The 20,100-nt window shown below is 46.2% G+C and overlaps 1 protein-coding gene across 1 annotated transcript in view; it reads right to left on the bottom strand.

Annotated features, from left to right (window-relative positions):
• The window catches only part of pdlim4 (PDZ and LIM domain 4), a 63,131-nt gene extending 52,543 nt beyond the window's left edge, over positions 1-10,588 (bottom strand). The window contains exon 1 of the mRNA XM_031571638.1: positions 10,521-10,588. The gene's annotated coding sequence lies outside the window, so the exon portion shown is untranslated. The remainder of the gene's footprint in view (positions 1-10,520) is intronic.
• Positions 10,589-20,100: the final 9,512 nt, after the last annotated feature.

Genomic DNA, 20,100 nt, shown 5'->3' with positions numbered 1-20,100 from the left:
TGTCACTCAGGAATCCAGCCTCTTGCGCAACTGCGGGACAAACACTAACTCGAGAAGAGAGGAGAGGCGAGGAGGGAGGGGAGGAGAATGGGGGAGAGAAGAATGTGTGTATGGAGAGGTATGATTAGTGGGCAGAGCTGAGTGTGTGAGGGGGGGGGGGGATTTGGAGCAGTTTAGTGTAGGGGCGCTGCATGAGGCTGATGGGGCTTTCACAGAGATCGTTAAGGATGATGGAGAGTCAGGAGAACCAGAGACCAGAAAGAACCTCTAGATGCCCTCCATGGTGACGGACCAATGAAGGTGGAGCCAGCAAGACTTCATACCATCTTAAGACCATCTGGAGCATCCATACATCATGTGGATTCTCCTGGATTCCTCCTGGAAACTACCTCTGTGTGTATATGTGTGTGTCTGTGTGTGTCTGTGCGTGTATGAGAGCTCACCCACCACTGCTGGACTTGGTCGTCTCCTTGTCTGGAGGTGCTCTGAGGTCATCAGTGGCATCAGCTGCTCGCTACTCTTCCTCTTCCTCTGACTTAGGACTTTTCAAGAGCAGGTAGAAGGTGCTGAAGAGTGGTAAAACTCTGGTGTGTGTGTGAGACAGGGGAGACTCATACCTTGCATGAATACAGCTGAGTGAAGAGGAGAGTGAGTAGGAGACTGAAGTTTGTGGTTGTGAGTGTTAGCGTATGTGTGCGTGTGAGAGAGAGAGAGCGATTGTGTGTGTGTGTGTGTGTGTACAGCATTTAATAGATGTTGTGCTCTTGCTCTTGGCCTGCAGTCCAAACCACACGCGCTCACACTGTGTTCTCTGTGTGGACATGGCGTGGCGGGACGGACTGTTTACGCAGACTTTTGGACTAACTCACCAGACCTCGGCTGGACCTGCCAAACAGCATGAACTACTCTGGACATGAGGCAGACTCTGGGCAGGCACTGGAGCTTCACATGGGGGAGTTTGGTGAGCTGATCCCAATGAGTATGTCTGTGTGGGGAGGACTTCAACTTGTTGTTAACTTTAATAGTGGTGTTTTATTCCAAATCTGGCAATGATTCTTTGTCATGATTCTGATTTGTTTTAAGTGGGTTTGATGCCTCCTCTGGATTCACCAGGTATGACTGGGTACAATCCCTTTATGTGAGAGTGCTGATCAATCAATCTTTTTCTACATTTGGCCGTTTTCTTTACTGTTTTGAATTCAGGACCTTATAGTCGTCGTTTAAACCAGGAAACCATGTATCTTCCTACATTTTCAGGAGCATTAGGAGAGAATACAGTGCCTGTATGTAGTCATTGTGTAGTCTATATGTAGTCATTGTGTAGTCTGTATGTAGTCATTGTGTAGTCTGTATGTAGTCATTGTGTAGTCTGTATGTAGTCATTGTGTATCATAGTCTGTATCGGAAGGTTGGGTCTCTGGTCTTCCCAGAATGTCTACTGTAGCGTGGGGTCTCCCATGTAGTGTGGGGTCTCACATGTAGCGTGGGGTCTCACATGTAGCGTGGGGTCTCACATGTAGCGTGGGGTCTCACATGTTTACTGTAGCGTGGGGTCTCACATGTTTACTGTAGTGTGGGGTCTCACATGTAGCGTGGGGTCTCACATGTTTACTGTAGCGTGGGGTCTCACATGTAGCGTGGGGTCTCACATGTAGCGTGGGGTCTCACATGTTTACTGTAGCGTGGGGTCTCACATGTAGTGTGGGGTCTCACATGTTTACTGTAGCGTGGGGTCTCACATGTAGCGTGGGGTCTCACATGTTTACTGTAGCGTGGGGTCTCACATGTAGCGTGGGGTCTCACATGTAGCGTGGGGTCTCACATGTTTACTGTAGCGTGGGGTCTCACATGTAGCGTGGGGTCTCACATGTAGTGTGGGGTCTCACATGTCTACTGTAGCGTGGGGTCTCACATGTAGCGTGGGGTCTCACATGTAGCGTGGGGTCTCACATGTAGCGTGGGGTCTCACATGTCTACTGTGGCGTGGGGTCTCACATGTTTACTGTGGTGTGGGGTCTCACATGTTTACTGTAGCGTGGGGTCTCACATGTAGCGTGGGGTCTCACATGTTTACTGTAGCATGGGGTCTCACATGTAGCGTGGGGTCTCACATGTAGCGTGGGGTCTCACATGTAGCGTGGGGTCTCACATGTCTACTGTAGTGTGGGGTCTCACATGTTTACTGTGGCGTGGGGTCTCACATGTAGCGTGGGGTCTCACATGTTTACTGTGGCGTGGGGTCTCACATGTTTACTGTAGCGTGGGGTCTCACATGTTTACTGTGGCGTGGGGTCTCACATGTAGCGTGGGGTCTCACATGTCTACTGTGGCGTGGGGTCTCACATGTTTACTGTAGTGTGGGGTCTCACATGTAGCGTGGGGTCTCACATGTTTACTGTAGCGTGGGGTCTCACATGTTTACTGTGGCGTGGGGTCTCACATGTTTACTGTAGCGTGGGGTCTCACATGTTTACTGTGGCGTGGGGTCTCACATGTAGCGTGGGGTCTCACATGTTTACTGTGGCGTGGGGTCTCACATGTTTACTGTAGCGTGGGGTCTCACATGTTTACTGTAGCGTGGGGTCTCACATGTAGCGTGGGGTCTCACATGTTTACTGTAGTGTGGGGTCTCACATGTTTACTGTGGCGTGGGGTCTCACATGTTTACTGTAGTGTGGGGTCTCACATGTTTACTGTGGCGTGGGGTCTCACATGTTTACTGTAGTGTGGGGTCTCACATGTCCAGTGTTTACAAACAGTCTGGAGGAGTAGGGGAATGGAAGAGAGAGGAGCAAAGGAAGAGAACTTACGCTGACAGAGAGAGAGGAGGAAGGGAGAGAGAGATAGAGAGGAGGAGGGTAGAGAGCGATAGAGGAGGTGAGAGAGAGAAAGAGAGAGGTGGAGGGGAGAGATAGATAGAGAGGAGGGGAGAGAGAGAGAGAGAAGAGGAGGGTAGAGAGAGAGAGGTGGAAAGGAGAGAGAGATAGAGGAGGAGGAGAGAGAGAGAGAGATAGTGAGGAGGAGGGAAGAGAAAGAGAGGAGTGAGAGAGAGAGAGAGGAGAAAAGAGAGAGATGGAGAGGAGGAGGGAAGAGAGAGAGAGAGGAGGATGGGAGAGAGAGAGGAGGGGAGAGAGAGAGAGGAGGAGGGGAGAGAGGAAGGAGAGAGAGAGGAGGAAGGGAGAGAGAGAGGAGGAAGGGAGAGAGAGAGAGGAGGAAGGGAGAGAGAGAGAGAGAGAGAGAGTAGGAGGACCTTAGGCTCTGTGTGTCTGTGTGGTGAACGTGTTTGTTTGATTGTGATCCCACAGACTTGGGTGTTTGAAATCAAGAGCGGCTTTAGATTTATGAGCTGATGACAGCTCTCTGGCTAACAGCGCACAGATGGGAGGAGGAGGAGGAGGAGAAGAGGGAGGAGGAGGAGGAGGTGGTGGAGAGAAAGGAGTTAGGAGTTGCTTAATATCATCAAGAGCCAGCATGACTTGAATGGTTTATGGGTTTCCTGTTTATCTGGACACTGCGTTCTGCAAGGAAGGCTGAAGGCATGGTTCAAATCCCCCCCCCCCCCCATAGCTCAGGCACTGTGCAATACCCACGAGTTTGGGGTGTGTGTGTATTTGGGTGTGTGTATGTGTGTGTGGTGAATGTGGTTGTGCATAATTGGGGATCTTGATGTGTGTGTGTACACATGTGTTGTGTGTTTGTGTTTATTTCCTGTCTTGAGTCCCTGTGCGCTTCACCATGAACAGTAAGAGTTTATGTGCTGTGATGTGTACTCTGTGTGTGTCGGCACATGAACTCTTGCAGTGCAGGGAGGAGTCGCCCCTGAGGGAGTGTGAGCGTGTGCGAAGAGTGTGTGTGCATGTGGATGAGTGTGTGTGTGTGTGTGTGTGTGAAGAGTGTGTGTGCATGTGTGTGTGTGAAGAGTGTGGACACATGTGTGAGGGATGTTTCTGCTGCATCTCTCTCTCTCTCTCTCTCTCTCTTTCACAGTCTTTATCTAAAGCTTCTCTCCATATTCCCTTTTTCCTCCTGTCCTCCAGCTCCTCTCCTCTTCTCAGTCTGTCTCTCCCATAGATAAAAGTCCCAGACAAAAACTGAGCTTCCACATCAGAGTGTGTGTGTGTGTTGGAGCGAAGGAGAGACTTTATTGATATATGGTCTACACGTCTCCCAAATAAAACCACATATTGCACCAAACCTGAAGTTTTAGTTTTTCAAGTTTTCATTCTGTAACATTTTCTGCATCATTAAAGATTAATACGTTAACTTGAACAAACAGGACACATGACTTTTCTTTTCTTGGCTTGAGTTTTTTCACAGTTTTTTTTTTTGATAAGGTTTGTGTTTGTGTGTAGTAACTAAGCCACCTTATGAAAATTTAAGTTGTAAACTTTTACTGACCTCTAGGTGGCAGCATAGGCTTTCAGATTATCATGAGACACGGCAAGGCAGACGGAACTAAAAGAGGCACAGAGGAGATGTGAGCCGCCACTTAATAAACCTGACCCCTGACCCTGACTCAATCCTACAGGCCCCAACGCCAGAGCTGACCAACCGGCCTCTGCAGCAAAGACCCCTGTCTTCAGACTGGACAGTGTTCCCCAAAAGCATTGATGTAAGAAGCCATGGGCACTAAAAGATAGTTTAAAAAAATCAGTCTGTCATGTTGCACTTTTAGTGATGATCACAGCACAACAAAGCCTTTGGGATATGGAGTACTGGACTGGACTATACTGCCTGCTCAGAATGCAGGGTTTTCCAGTAGAGCTCTGTGCCAAGGATGAATAGCTTTACCTTCAGTTGGTCTTTTTCGTCATAGCTAAATAGACTGATATCCAAGTGCACTCATTAGTCAGAGCTGTAGGTACAGGAGGTAAACAGGGACCCCTCTGGGACTGCGTATGGCGCCCTCAGGCTGCACGCGCTCACAGAAACTACTCAAGCCTTTAAATATTATAGATCAGTGATGGTAAGAGTTTTCTTCACTTGGCTTTCAAAGATCTTCACACCCCTCTGTTCAGCGTGTGTTGCACACAAGAATCATTGGCACATTTGGTTTGTTGTCATGTAAAGCCATGTGACTGATCTATAGCATTGTCATGTAAAGCCCTGTGACTGATTTATAGCTATAGCATTGTCATGTGAAAGTTTGTGACTGATCTATAGCATTGTCATGTGAAGGTCTGTGACTCATCTATAGCATTGTCATGTGAAGGTCTGTGACTCATCTATAGCATTGTCATGTGAAGGTCTGTGACTCTTCATAGCATTGTCATGTGAAGGTCTGTGACTCTTCATAGCATTGTCATGTGAAGGTCTGTGACTCATCTATAGCAGGGGTTTTCAACAGGGGGTCCGTGGCCCCCTGGTGGTCCGTGACGGCATTGCAGGGGGTCCGCGACATGAGCCTATGTTGATCAGTTCACCATTGAATTTTTTTATTTTTATAAATTTGCTTAGATATTTCAACACATTTCAAGATTAAAAAATATCTAAGAAATTACACTGACAAGTGCTACAGGCGGAATATGTGTACGGGGGGAGGGGGTGTGGCAACGACGGTAAGTGATCTACCCTGATAACTGCACATATTTAAGTGTTATAGGCAGAATATCTGTGCAAAGGGAGGGGGCGTGGTGGCAGCTAGCGATGTACCCTGATCATTTCACATATATAAGTGTTATAGGCAAAATATCTCTGCAGGGGGAGGGGGCTTGGCGGCGGCGGTTACAAACACGCACGCGTGTGCAGGCACATCAGTGGGCCGCAAATTACTTTCTAGTCAGAATGGTGGTCCCTGGGACAAAACCAGTTGAAAACCCCTGATCTATAGCATTGTCATGTGAAGGTCTGTGACTCTTCATAGCATTGTCATGTGAAGGTCTGTGACTCATCTATAGCATTGTCATGTGAAGCCATCTGACTGATCTGATCTATAGAATGTGAAGCCATGTGACTGAAGGCCGACACCCACTGGAACTGTCTCTGGGGGGTTGGCCTTGAGGTGTTCCAGAATGTGACATCACACACTTCCCTATAATCATTGGAAAGGTACAACAGGAGACGGTTTTATCTCTCTTTTTGATCTAGGACCGTCTCAGGCCTGGCATCGACGTGCAAGGGTTTCAGGTGTGTAGGCATTGTATTGCAAGGATTTCAAACATTCCCTGTTTTGAAATATCGGAGAACACAAAACTCAAACATCAGCAGGGGCATTTCTAGATATTTATTTGATGAACTTTTACATATTTACAAGAGAAGACTTGATTCACTACACATGATTTGTACATCATGTTCATCATCATTTTAACATCAGTAAAAGTGCAACCATCTCTCTTCTTGCACCAAAGCCAAGACTTTGTGAACAACTTTCTGTAGTAGTTGAAGAGCAAAGTGTGGCGTAAAACAGCTGCAATAAGCAATATCACAGCTTCCCCTTAAAAGACCAGGCTAAAATGGTTATTAAAGAGAATAAAATATGGCAGCAAACTACTCATAGCATATTATGTTTTTTGTTTTTTTTCGATGCCACAGTTGGTTTCTCAAGACTAACCAATCTTACAGCCAAGCATTATCACTGTCCAGATTAGACAAAGTATGGTAGTTTGGTCTGCGTGGATGATAATTTGATTTATTTTGCCCACACTAACAGTCCTCAACAGAAGGGATCCCTTGTTAGGATGGAAAGTGTAGTTGCTGTGACATAAAGGAGAGGCCATGTTCTCATCCATGTAAAGATGGCTATGCATTGCTAAGCCTCTCAGAGGTTTGGGGCGAGCTGAGATTAATCAAAGAGAGTTCATCAAACAGACTACTCGTGTTTCCTTGAGTGCTTTCGAGCGTTGTGGTGCTGAGAGACGGCAGGAAACGGGTTCGTTACGACCCGTCTGAGACCCGTTCATGCTCCAACTTAAAAGGAACTTCTCTGAGCTGCAAGCTCCAAGCTTACGACAAGCTTACGACAGATTTCTTTCTCTATGTAACACTCATATCAAGACATCATATAGCTATCCTTTATCGGAAACCTCTATAAATGTAAATGTAAAGAAGGTATAGATAATTGGGTTTTTCATTCAGATTTATTTTGCCATGCTGTGTGTTTCTTTGCAGTCTGTGAAAAGACAACTTGTCTTAGGCAAAGGGGTTCGAGCGATGATGAGTGAACGGAGGAGATGTGTGAGAATGCTGTGCTGGGCTGGGGGTTGCTGCCTCCCCGTGCCTCTCTCACGACCTACTTCCAGCACTGTCAGCTGGTGCCGCATCATCTGTGTTCTGCGTGTTTCTATGGTGACGACCGTCGGTTGTTGTGGGACAGAGCACTCCCTGCGGGACGTTCCTCGCACCTCAGGAGTTCCATTTTTCTGCTGGGCCACTACTGTTGCTGTGGCAACAGCCCCCCTGACGACCATGGCTGTAGACTGTTACCACGTGCTGTTGGTACAGTAACAATCTAAAGCCACGGTCACCATGGAGACAGCGGTGAAAGAGGAGAAGGAGTTGGCATGGCAACTGGATGCAGGCAGGGCTCTTATTGGCTGCTGGGAGGCGAGACCAGGCCCTCTAGCTCAGGAATCCCCCAATGCAGGCGCAGAGACGTCTTGATGGCATGGCTGAACACGTTGTCCTCGACTCTCACTACGTCTGCTCGTGACTGCGTCGGCATGAGGGGGGGGGGGGGGGGGGGGGCAGCGTGGGTGTGTGTGGGTGTATGCTCGTGTGCTTGAGTATGGGGGCGAGCAGAGGGTGTAGGTGTAGGTGTGGGTGGACGCAGAGGTCTGTGTGTGTGTATGTGTAGAGGAGGTGTAAGTGTGAGTATACATTTACACTGTGTTCTATGTTAGGCTCTCTTGGGAATTTCAGTCTCGCTGCCTGCTTTAGTGTCATCTTACATACACACGCTCAAGACTGCTGGTAGTATAACAGCTATAATATAGTTTTGTGGAGCATAGAGTTGGGTTAAAGTGTGTAACAGAAGGAGCCTGTGGAGCCTGTGGTGCTCTGCTGTACTCTCCGTTTGTCTGTGGAGCCTGTGGTGATCTGCTGTACTCTCAGCTTGCCTGTAGTTTTCACCTCACAGCTGGGTTTGCTTCCTCTTCCTTTCTCAGAGAGTAAAGCTCCAACTTTGGCAGCCAGTGGAGTTCTGTCCAGACTTCAGTAGCCATGACTGTAGACTGTTACTGTGCTTTTAGAGTGTGTAAGCAGTAAGCAGTCTAGAGCCAAGGTCCTGACGTGCTGGCTATGACTGGGGTTTGCTGTCAGAGGCGACTGGCAGATTATTTCAGACGTCCGATAACAGGCTACTCGCCAACCTCGCTAAAACAGCATCTGGAATACTGTGGCTTTGGCGTTTGGGTAATGACAAAAGAACAGCTGGTTATCAATTATATTCTGTTCATTGATGCTATTGATGCTTGAGGAGAATGCTAAAAAAAAAAGATGTCAGACATCTAAAAGATTCCATGTGTCCATGTTTTTAGTACGTTTGGTTCCGCTTCATGACGTGTGTGAGTTCGTCAATACTTTTTACGATTTGGACTATTTAAACAGGAATTTCCACGTGCGACCGACGGTTAGCTCATTAAAGCATTTTTATTCGGATCTTGCACGGTCGTATTGCACTAGAATAGGACGTGAGCTACGCGGAATTGTTGTTTCAACAGTAAAGTGATGTTCGTCTCTCCCCCCCTTTGCTTAGACTTTTGAGCTCTTACGGACAAGCCAACTCTGGCTGCTGCGCCTGCTCTGGACTATTGTTCAGCACAGCGACACACGTGACAGCAGCCATTGGCAGAACGAAGGGCCGGTTGCTAGCCGTGGTCCTGAAATCAGAGATCCCGCATTCTCTGTTGGCTATCGGTCCTCTAAACACTTATAGGTGTGAAATATCGATGTTGATACAACATCAAGACAAATGTATGTGGCACTTAAGTTTCTCTCAAAATTGACGAGGCAGCCTGGCTCCCTATCTTCGTGTGCCGCGAATTATCAGTGTTAAGACTTTCTTTCCGAGAATCCGACCCGAAGATAAAATATGTGACTCCATGCTCTAAAATAGAAAATGTCTTAATCTCTCAATTTCTTAATCTATCTTAAACAGCATAACCTTCAGACTTTGCGACGAGATCATTCACGAATCTGTCAACTGCTGTTTGAAATAGTTTTACAAAAGCACATTTATAGTGGATGTATAGTGGATGTCTGTGGCATGTTGCATATTAAAAACACACAGTCTGTGCCATAAACACATTTCTCTTAATTTGTTTTTATTCAAAAGCTAACGATTACCTCTCTGTGAACCAGGAAAATTACAGAAGTTACCGAGTGCAATCTCATGTGAAAACTCAGTAAACATTAAAAGAATCACCACTTTGGACAGCTATGATTTCTTATCACGCAAGTAATAGGCTCAGTGTGTGTGTATCTCTCTGTTTGTGTGTGTGTGTGCGTGTGAGCGCGTCGTGTGTGTGCGTATGTGTTCATGTTCTGAGCACGCGCTGTTTCTTTAAAGGGTTACAGTAGGTGACTGCGAATCATCTGCAAAGTGCGCAAGAGTGACGCAGAACTGACTTCAGCGACTGAAAACACGTCACAGAATTCATGCAGGAAAGGGTAAACGGAAATGATTGGGAGCAAAGGAAATTTGTACATCCTGTGGGGAAGGCCAGTCAAGGTAAATAGAATCGCTGGAGTGAAAATACCATAACCAAACACATGAATATGTTCAGGTTGTGGAGACGGTGTCAGTGTGTGTGAGTGTTGTGTGTGTGTGTGTGGGGCGGCACAACCAACCGGAACAAAATGGGACGGGGGGGCAAATGTCCACCGGAAACCTCCAGGCTGCGCTCTATGACGAGAATAGTGATTAAAAACGCGTTATCCTCCGGTGGGACCCTCGCGCAGACAAGGAAAATGCGAGTCTCCAGGTCCGCAATTAAGCCCTGACCTCTCCTCTAGCGTCTCGGGTTCGGGTCGATGTGTAGCTTACGTCATGTCAGAGTCATTGTTTCGTTCTTTTTTTAAATAATCAATATATTTTGATTAACTTCTCCATCATGATGTACTGATAATTCCCAAACACACATAGTCTACAGCATCCAGTTGAAATTATGTTTCGTTGTGTTGCTTCGACACGTGTAAGGGTAACTTAGGTTATCACTAAGACATTGTCATAACTGCCCTTCACACCTTGACCATATACTAAGCATCGCCTGTCTAGAATTAATAGTATTTCGGGCATGGAATTGCTTGCAAAGGGCAGCCTGCACGACCCATTCGGTTCCCTTAGTTCATTCAAAGAAGTCACGCCACACACGTGCAAAAAAGTGAGTCACACTGCAGTAACTTTCAGTTCTCCCGCAATCTGTCTGTGCTCTCCGCTGCATCAACACATCAATGCTTCATGTAACACTTTTGTTTTAATGACTTCACGTAAGTCAGATCATTCAATTGAACACATGAAGTCTACGAGCATATGCTAACCGTTCTCCAGTTCTGTGAAGCCATGAAGCAGTAAATTAACTCACCCGTCAATTGTCTCGATCGAAATGTTCTCCCGCAGATGTCAGTGACAGCTTCTTCATCCTGCTGGTAGACTTGACGTTAGGACTTCAACTCGTAAAGTTCTAGAAAATGAAGTTTCTTTGAGCCGGTTGAAGACTGCAGCGTTTAAACAAGACTGGCACACAGTCTCTTCGCGCTGTTATGACCCTTCTCTCTCAGAAAACTCGCGATTCTCAACCGTTCTTACAAGCCCCCGTGCGCTTTTTATAGAGCTGCTATAGTACTAGTAGAGCGAGCGAGCGGGGAGGGGAGGGGGGTTCATTCACTAAAAAGCATCACCTACACATCCACGCGTACGCATTACGTCATTGACGGAATGTTGTCAACGGGATTGCTATTTATAAAGACGGCTCCTGGCGAAGAGAGGAGGGAAAGTCGACCGTCGGAGAAGCGAGCAGTGCGTCCAATACGGTGATATTTTGTTAATCTAGTTGCTTATTAAAAACAAAGAGAAGTTTGCGTTTATATTGTATGATTCCCAATTCGTCTTCGTATATTTAGGTCGTTTGATACAGTCTAGCAGCCGCGACAAGCAGAGCTTAGACTACGACTCATAAGCTACTTTGTTCGCGTTCCGGACCTAAAGATGATTCTCCTTTGAGTAGGTAGAACCCCCCCCCCCTTTCCATATTGGGTTAAATAGGTTACAGCTTTCCTGTTAAAAAAACAGTTTGCGACTTTTTCCGGGATTCAAGACATTGCATTCCCACAAGTGACAATTTCCAGCCTACCCAGCATCTTATTAAAAAAAAGGTTAAACTATAAAATGGTAAGCTCTTCGCTTTTAAATCATAATTCATGAGGTTATCCCATGCGTGACTTGATGTCTTCTACAGTTTTACGAATCTACAGAATCACATTAAACGGGACCAATATTGTCTCATTGAACAAAGTCGTCAAACGCCCCAGAAGTAAGCATGTGAAACACTCTGTGTGAGAAAACACAAGATTTGGGGGACTCCAACCTAGTGCGTAATAGCAGCGTATCAGGGAAGCGTTTGCCGGGGAGGTAGGAGTCCCACTGTGCTAGGTGGGCGGTTGGTGATAGTGGAATATACCTGTCGCTTCCGCCGGGAAACTCACATGTTCCCTCTCCGACATTTCAGTCTTGGAATCTCCCTCCCGGGGTTCACCGCCCCTCCGCTCCCTTCGTCACACTCACACCCACGATCGCACCTGCCCTCCCACCTTGTCACAAACACACACACACACACACACACACACACACACACACACACACACACACACCTACACACCTACACAGACCCCCCCCCACACACACACAGCATAGTAACTAAGTAACTAACTGAGCAAAATGCCTGCAGCTTGATCTGCGCAAGGTGCCCCTCTTAAATTTCATATACATTCATAATTACACATTCTTATGCAAACATATGTTTTAGTAGGGTAGATCACTGACACATATGTTAACACCACCCACTAACACAAACATACATACACACACACACACACACACACACACACACACACACACACACACACACACACACACACACATGCTGCACAGATTTCTGTTGTGAGTAATATTGTTTACTAACCTGGGGGAGCTTCAAAGGCACAGACCACTGATGTAGTTTCAGAGCTGATTCACTGAGTGTGTGTGAGTGTGTGTGTGTGTGTGTGTGTGTGTGTATGTGTGTGTGTGTGTGTGTGTGTGTGTGTGTGTGTGTGTGTGTGTGAGTGAGTGTGTATGTGTGAGAGAGAGGGGGAAGTGAGAAGGAGAAATAGCTTTTCCCTAATAAAATAACTATACCAGTGCAATAATCCTATAAACAACCAGAGGCTAACGGTGCTAAGGGTCATGTCAAATCAGCCATTACTCTTACTCCCTATGGTCCTACTCAGTGTCCCATATCTGCTTGTACCTGCCAAGGCCTTCCATATTTCCCTGACTGTACACATCATCTATGAACTACATTAACAATGACGCTTTGCTAATTAAATGCGACGTCACCTTCCTGTCTGTCATGGTGGACACAGTCCTTTATTCTAGTCATTGTCTTACTCTGTGTTTGCCAAACTTGTGTATCAGTGCTGATCAGTGATCACATATATTAAGGGCCTCCAGAGACAGACAGGGAAAAGGGAAAATAGTGGAGTGCATTTGATCAGTTAACAAAAAGCATCTGGCCACAGTTGGAGCACCTCTGATGTCATCAGAAAGAGGGTTCTACAGCATAGCAGCTAGAAGCTGCTTCACCATGTTGAGTTCTGATAGCAGGTATTACCAGCAATTTCTCTCCAGTGGTCTGAAGAATCTTGCCGGTTTAGTGGTTTATAACGAGCGGCAACGCTTTAAAGTTGATCCTGTGACCAGAAGCCAGTGTGAGGACTTAAGAGTCATAGTGATATGGTCAGTGCTTTTGGCTTTTGAAGAAGTTTAGCAGCTGCATTTTCTATAAGCTGAAGCCCTGCTGGAGATGAAGACATGAATGAGTTTTTCTAAATCATGTTTTGACATAAGGCCTCTAAGTTTGGCCATGATTTTGAGATGGTAAAAACCTGATTTGGTTATTGCTTTCACGTGGTTGTCAAAACTGGGATCGCAATCAATTAAGACACCACGGTTTTTAACAGCGTCCTTCGCTTTAAATCCTTTTGTGTCAAGGTGTGTACCAATCCTAAGTCTCTTCTCATTTTTCCCATTTCATTTCGGTTTTGTCCTTATTTAGCTGAAGGACATTTCGAGACATCCAGCTGTTCATTTGGTCAGTGTATGAACGAGGGACAGGGGACAATCATTAGAAGGCATTGGATGAGAGGCCTAAGTAGATTTGGGTGTCATCTACATAGCTAAGAAATCTAATGATTTAATGATTTGTCCAAGCAGGATCTCTGTCAAAATCTCTGTCTGGATGTCATGAAGAAGACGCAGAGATGTCATTGTCTTCTCTGATGTTGCCTGCAGGGACTTAGGAATGAATTGCTCCTACGGTTGCTGCCAGTTGTACTGCTACTGCTACTACAGAGAGTAGAGAAAGAAGAAGTTAGTAGCATATACACATGAGAGGTCCTTGGCAGCCTAGGCCTATGGCAGCATAACTAAGGTCCTTGGCAGCCTAGGCCTATGGCAGCATAACTAAGGTCCTTGGCAGCCTATAGACCTATGGCAGCATAACTAAAGGATGGTGCACGCTGGTCAGCCTAGGCCTATGGCAGCATAACCAAGGGATGGTGCACGCTGGTCAGCCTAGGCCTATGGCTGCATAACTAAGGGATGGTGCACGCTGGTCCAACACCACCATGAGGATGGTCTGGAACTGACCATACCAACTACGACTGACAGGCCAGTCACAGAGAGGCAACAGCAGAGGCAGCCCTCTCCACTGAAGGCAGCCCTTTCCATCAGAGGCAGCCCTTTCCACCAGAGGCATCACCAGAGGCAGCCCTTTCCACCAGAGGCAGCCCTTTCCACCAGAGGCAGCCCTTTCCACCAGAGGCATCACCAGAGGCAGCCCTTTCCACCAGAGGCATCACCAGAGGCAGCCCTTTCCACCAGAGGCAGCCCTTTCCACCAGAGGCAGCCCTTTCCACTGAAGGCAGCCCTTTCCACCAGAGGCATCACCAGAGGCAGCCCTTTCCACTGAAGGCAGCCCTTTCCATCAGAGGCTCTGTCATCAGTGCTGCACCTCCGCACACCATTCCCAACTATGGGGAGTAATAAAGAGGAAAGTTTAAAGTCTAGACTTCAAAGTAGGGAGGGTGTCTGCTTCTCAGATAAAGGAAGAAAGTTTATTCCAAAGGAGGTGGGCTCGATAGCAAATGGCTCTGCCTCCTACCATAAGTTTCGAAACTCTTGAAATTACAAGAAAGGCCTCCATTTTGAGATCGAAGGACTCTTTATGGGCAGTACGGGACTAATAAACCGCTCAGGTGGTCCGGAGCTAGACCGTTCAGAGCCTTGTATGTTAGAAGGATATTTTGAAGTTGATTCTACTTTTGACAGGGAGCCAGTGAAGAGAAATGAGTACAGGAGAAATGTGTTCATATTTTTTAGTTCTAGTAAGTGTGTGAGTGGCTGCATCTTGTATCAGCTAGAGGCTCTTTAGTGAGTTGTTGCTGCATCCGGACAGTAAAGCATTGCAGGAGTCAAGTATTGAAGTGCCAATTGCATGGATTTGTATAGACTATAAAAGACATGTGATTGTCATATAGACACACACACACATAGACACAACACAAATGCACACATACACATACACACGCACACACACACACATCAACATATTTATGCGGCTTTATGCGGCTTTGCTTGTTCCATTCACTCCAACCCATCATGAAAAATAGGTTCAATGTTTCAAATGTAGAAATGAGTTTTGAAGATGATGACACTAATACATTTCGGACCACTTTACGAAACTAGACTTCATCATAGATTGCATGTGCTTTAAGTGTAAGGAAAATTCTGGTTGCTAACTTATGACACACAGATGACTAAGAGGGAAGAGAAGGGAAGCTGGCAAGGAAATCACACAAATGTATTACGTAGCAATCTAAGAGGCCATTATATACTTTCTAAGCTGACCTTACTTCTCTGCATTAAGGCTAAACTATGGACATGGACACCGTGTACAATTACCACATTGTCCTTACTGGGGTTGAGCGTGTGCTTGTGCGTGTTTTTGTGTGAGCCTTCATCTTATTTTCAACTAACTCCTTATCATAGATGTCCTTGTTGTGGTTCCTTTTTTTTATTATTATTATTTTACAAAAACATGATTTCCTCTTACTTAGAGTAGGTGATGAGAGGTTCATGAAGGGGACAAACACACACACAGGCATCACTAAAACACATATAAAATGCATATAAAACGCAGATCTCAGCCCTCTGCTCAACTTTCAGGCTCCTTGAAACAAACTGGTGAATGGACAGGGTCGTTGAAGTGCCTTAGACTATTAAAGACTTTTATTCAGATTGCCACATCTCCCTCTCTCTCTCTCTCTCTCTCTCTCTCTCTCTCTTTTTCTTCTTTTCTTTCTTTCCCTTGGTATCTCTAAGCCTTTCTCTCTCTGACTCTCTCTCCCTCTCTCTATCTCACAGTGTCACTTCCACCCACTTCTACCATACCTATATACAGCCGCCTACACACACGTGCACACACACACACACACACACACACACACACACACACACACACACACACACACACATACACACACACACACACACAAACACACACCCTCTCAAACATGTATGCATGCAAACATAGAACCACATGTAAGGTATCATTATACCACATGAAGGAGAGGTGGGGAGATTTTAATTGCACATTACATGCATTGCAGGTTTCCTTCAACAGACACACACATATATTTCTCTTTCAATGCCTGTATTCAGGCCACAGAATGCAGTTGGATCAATATTAAAAAACCTCTCTTTTCCCTTACTCCCTTCTCCCTACTCTCACCCACTCACTTCGTCTCTCTCTCTCTCTCTCTCTTTTTTTCTCTAACTCTCTCTCTCCATCCCTCCCTCTCTCTCTGACTCACACAGAAGCCCTAGTATGCCCCTACCTCATTTGGGTTTTCTCTCTTTGATTGCCAGACTGAGGGAGAGAGGAGGGAGGAGGGAGAGATGAAGCTGAACGAGAGAGGGAGTTCGAGGGAGGGGAGGTTCTGTCTGACTTGCATATAATGAGGCTTACCAAGGAGGAGGAGAGGGATGAGAAGTGAGGGGGAGTTGATTGGTAAAACCCCCTCCGCCCCCACCACAGGCAACACCATCCTCACTGTCTCTATGCAGGCGGGCTCACGTAACATAACACACACGCGCATGCTCTCTCTCTCTCTCTCTCACACACACACAGACACACACTCACACGCACACACACACAAGTGCATGCTCTCTCACTCTCTCTCACACACACACTAACACACACACACACACACACACACACACACACGCGCATGCTCTCTCTCTCTCTCTCTCTCTCACACACACACACACACACACACACACACACACACACACACACAAACACACAGACACACAAACATAACACAGTCACAGTCATGTCACGTCACGCATCACCCTCATGATCTTCGGGCGATAATTCGCTGTCAAGCAAGCTCCATCCAATAGACAATCTGTCCACAATCTGACATTTCCCACGCTACAGATAGGTGATTGCGGAATACAGCTGGTGCCAAATAGCTTTTGGCAGTTGGCCTTGTTCTGATGTGCATCTGGGCCAGACCTGGGCCAGACCTGGGCAGCTAGCTTTCATGCACCCATAGTATGAGCACGTATACATAAGATTAGTCACGGAAATTAGATGCACGTTCCAAAAACAAATGAAAATATAGAAATAATTTGGCAGCGAGATAAAAGATGATAAAAGATTAGCCTCGGCAGGATCAATAGAGGTTTTTTTCTTCTATTGAATAAGATCAACTTGACACCTTGATCTTGACCTGGACCATTACCTCAACGCTAAAAGGAAAAGGGTGGTGACAAGAACTTTTAGTGGGTTGGAGTGGGTCATTGACCTCAGGGTGGAGCTCAGTGTGGGCTCAGGGTGAAGCTCAGGGTGGACGAGTAAAGGTGAAGTCATCCTCAACTTCAGTGATGGCTTGTTCAGGATGGTTGCATCCCTCACACCATCAGTAGCCACAGGTTCTCTGCCGTCTATCTTGACCTTAGGGTGGTGCCCACATCTGCAGCCCCTACTCTGTTCTTGTTTCTGCTCTTCCCTCAGTTGCTGCTGTCTTCCCTCAGCTTGGCAGAGTGCCCCTGGGACGGCCCAACTCCTGATTTGCATTTTTCTTGTGTGTCTGTGTTTTTGCTGATCTGGGTGTCCGAGAAACATCAAAGAGATTTTTTTTCTTTCCCCATGTGGAGTTGCTTCTCAGCAGCTTTGGGTCTCTCACTACTGATTTTAACATTCCCAGGATAAATACCTGCTCTCCATGGTCCTGAAGTATAACACTCACACTCTCTTGTTCCTCCCTTTGTTGGCCTTGAGACCTCAATAAGTTCCTAAATTTCCCTCGGGATAAATAAAGTATCCATCTATCCATCCATCTATCTATAAGTGTCCATGAACCTCCAGGCCAGGGTAAAAATTAGAAGACGCTCTGCAGTGACAGGGCCAGATCCTCTTACATCACACACTGGCACTCACAAGGGCTTTAGCTTATCACTGTAATCAGATGTCACTGTTCAGTTACACACAGCAGGCGACACAGTGGATAACAGCACAGTAGAGTCTGGCTATGAGAAGTAGGTGTTGGGCATGTAAGGCATGATGTAAGACAACAAAGTGCACAGTTTCTCAATGTGAGGTTAGAAAACATGCTTGGCAAGGTAGCTGAAGCTGAAGATAAGGGCCAAGGTCCTCACATAAGCACCTGCTCTCTGAGATGCATTCAGTACACTGGCCCAAGGAAGGGGAAACAGGGTTTCAGTTTCCCGCAGGACCGGGGAGAGAGAGGCACATACTGTAACCAAGGGTTAAGTTTGAAAATGCTTTACCTAATTCATACATCTTTTCTAGCTTAGCACTCCGCCATCGAGATGTGGATGATAAGGGCAGCCGCCATAACTGTCATCAGGTTTAGAGTCCTGTGTTAGCAGATGTTAGATTTTCTCACATGTGGCACAAAAGCATTTTATAATGTCTGAGAGGAAGTGGTATGAACCAGCTGCAAGGCACAGTTTCCACACGACAATTCCACATCACAGGCTCCCCTGTGAGACAATATCAGTACCATGGACAGCATACACCTGTCAAACCTCAGCACTGCCCATACTGGACAGCAACCACTCACCTTTGGGCAGTGGCTGATGGTCTCAGGACTCCATTTCTGGAGCTGATAGAGTGTGAGAGACAGTGCTGCTGTTCTGAAGCCTCTTCTGAATAGAGCTGTATGATGCAAAAGATAAGTAATTCATTGAGAACGCAGTGCCTGTCTGAGAGATGCTGCATTTAGAGTTTTTTTTTATCTCACTAAAAATATTGTTTTCAACCTATAGCTAGAACTTCACCATCACACTGACACATGCTGCATGTGAATCAGAACACATGTGCATATCTGCCATATTCTGTGTTATATTTGAAAAATAAATGCTGCTTGAACCAATGAGTATTTGACAACGTGAACACTGGATGTCATCAATAAATCATGCTCTCTCCAATGCTGCCTCTCTCTCACCATCTATCTCTCTATCTCTCTCTCTCTCTTCCTCCCTGCATCTCTATCTCCCTCTCATTCTTTTTCACATGCTCTCTCTATCTATCCCTTTCCCTTGTCTCTCTCCCACTCTCTCTCTCTCTTTCTATCTATTTTCTCTCTCCCTCACTGCAGCAGGGGATTCTTTCGCTTTTAATTATGGCAATCACTATGCCTGCGTCACTGTGACCCCTTCCTGCCACCTTTGTTCTTTTGAAACAACATTGTTTCCCTCCTCTTCTCCTATTCTCTCTTTTAATTTGTTCCCCGTCCTTTTGACTTGCATCTCTCTTTCTTCTCCAGCCTTGCCCAGATTCCCCTCCTGGCATCTCTGTTTGTCTGTCTTACACCTGAATCCGTACAGGGCTCAGCCCACAGATGGCTTTTCTGTCACTCCTAAAAGTCAGCTCCAGCCTCAACTCTATCACATCACCCACCACCCCGTAGGGAGCAGGGAGATCGAGAGGAGAGAGAGGAAGGGGGTGGAGGGAGAGAGAGGGATATATATATATATATATATAGAGAGAGAGAGAGAGAGAGAGAAACTGAAACTGGCTTTGTAAATGAGAAAGAGATAGGGCAGAGAAAGAAAGAGAGAGAGAGAAAGACAATGAGAGGGAGAGAGAGAGAGTGGGGGTGAGGGAAGAGTGGGATTCTGTGTGAGTAAGAAAGAGAGATGAGAAAGAGAGAGAGAGAGAGAGAGAGAGAGAGCAAAGTGAGGGGGCAGGAAAAACCCCCTGATGTTCTGAATTCACCTGCAGAAAACTCCCTTCCCGCCTCCGCTTCTCTCATCTGTATTCTGAATCTCTCCTCCTCCTCCTCTCTCTGTCTTTCTCTCTGTCCCTCCCCCTCAGTCTCCCATCCTCCGGTATAACCTGCACCAGAGTGCTGCACTGACAACCCTGGTCTGAGACCCTGAGATCGGTTAGAGAGATGTCCCTATGAGACTCCAGTCTCATCTCGGGATGCAGACAGAAGTCATGCCATGTGTCAGAGAATGTGTCTGTGTCTCTTCAGACAATCACTCAGAATGATATAACTGCCGTAAACAGGCAAATCAGATTAAAGATTTAGAGCTGTCAATCAGGCAAGCAGGTTCTCTTATCAAAATGTCTAAAAATTATCATAAATATGTAACTATTACTTGTAAGTTCACTATACAATTGACTGTTTTTAAATAAACTATTATAACATTGACAATGGTCTATATTTTGTGCATGTGGTCGTGTAACATTTGTATCAGGTAAGGTCTTTCATAAAAGGCTTTTTATAAATCTTTCATGCACGTGACTAAGTGTGTGGTGGAAGACAGCAAACAAGCTGGAGAAGGAGAAATGGAGTTGTTCTCCT

The sequence above is a fragment of the Clupea harengus genome, chromosome 8, assembly GCF_900700415.2.
Source record: "Clupea harengus chromosome 8, Ch_v2.0.2, whole genome shotgun sequence".
NCBI classification, from domain to species: Eukaryota; Metazoa; Chordata; class Actinopteri; order Clupeiformes; family Clupeidae; genus Clupea; species Clupea harengus.
Note: the sequence above shows the minus strand (reverse complement) of the source record. Positions and strands in the feature narration are given on the sequence as shown.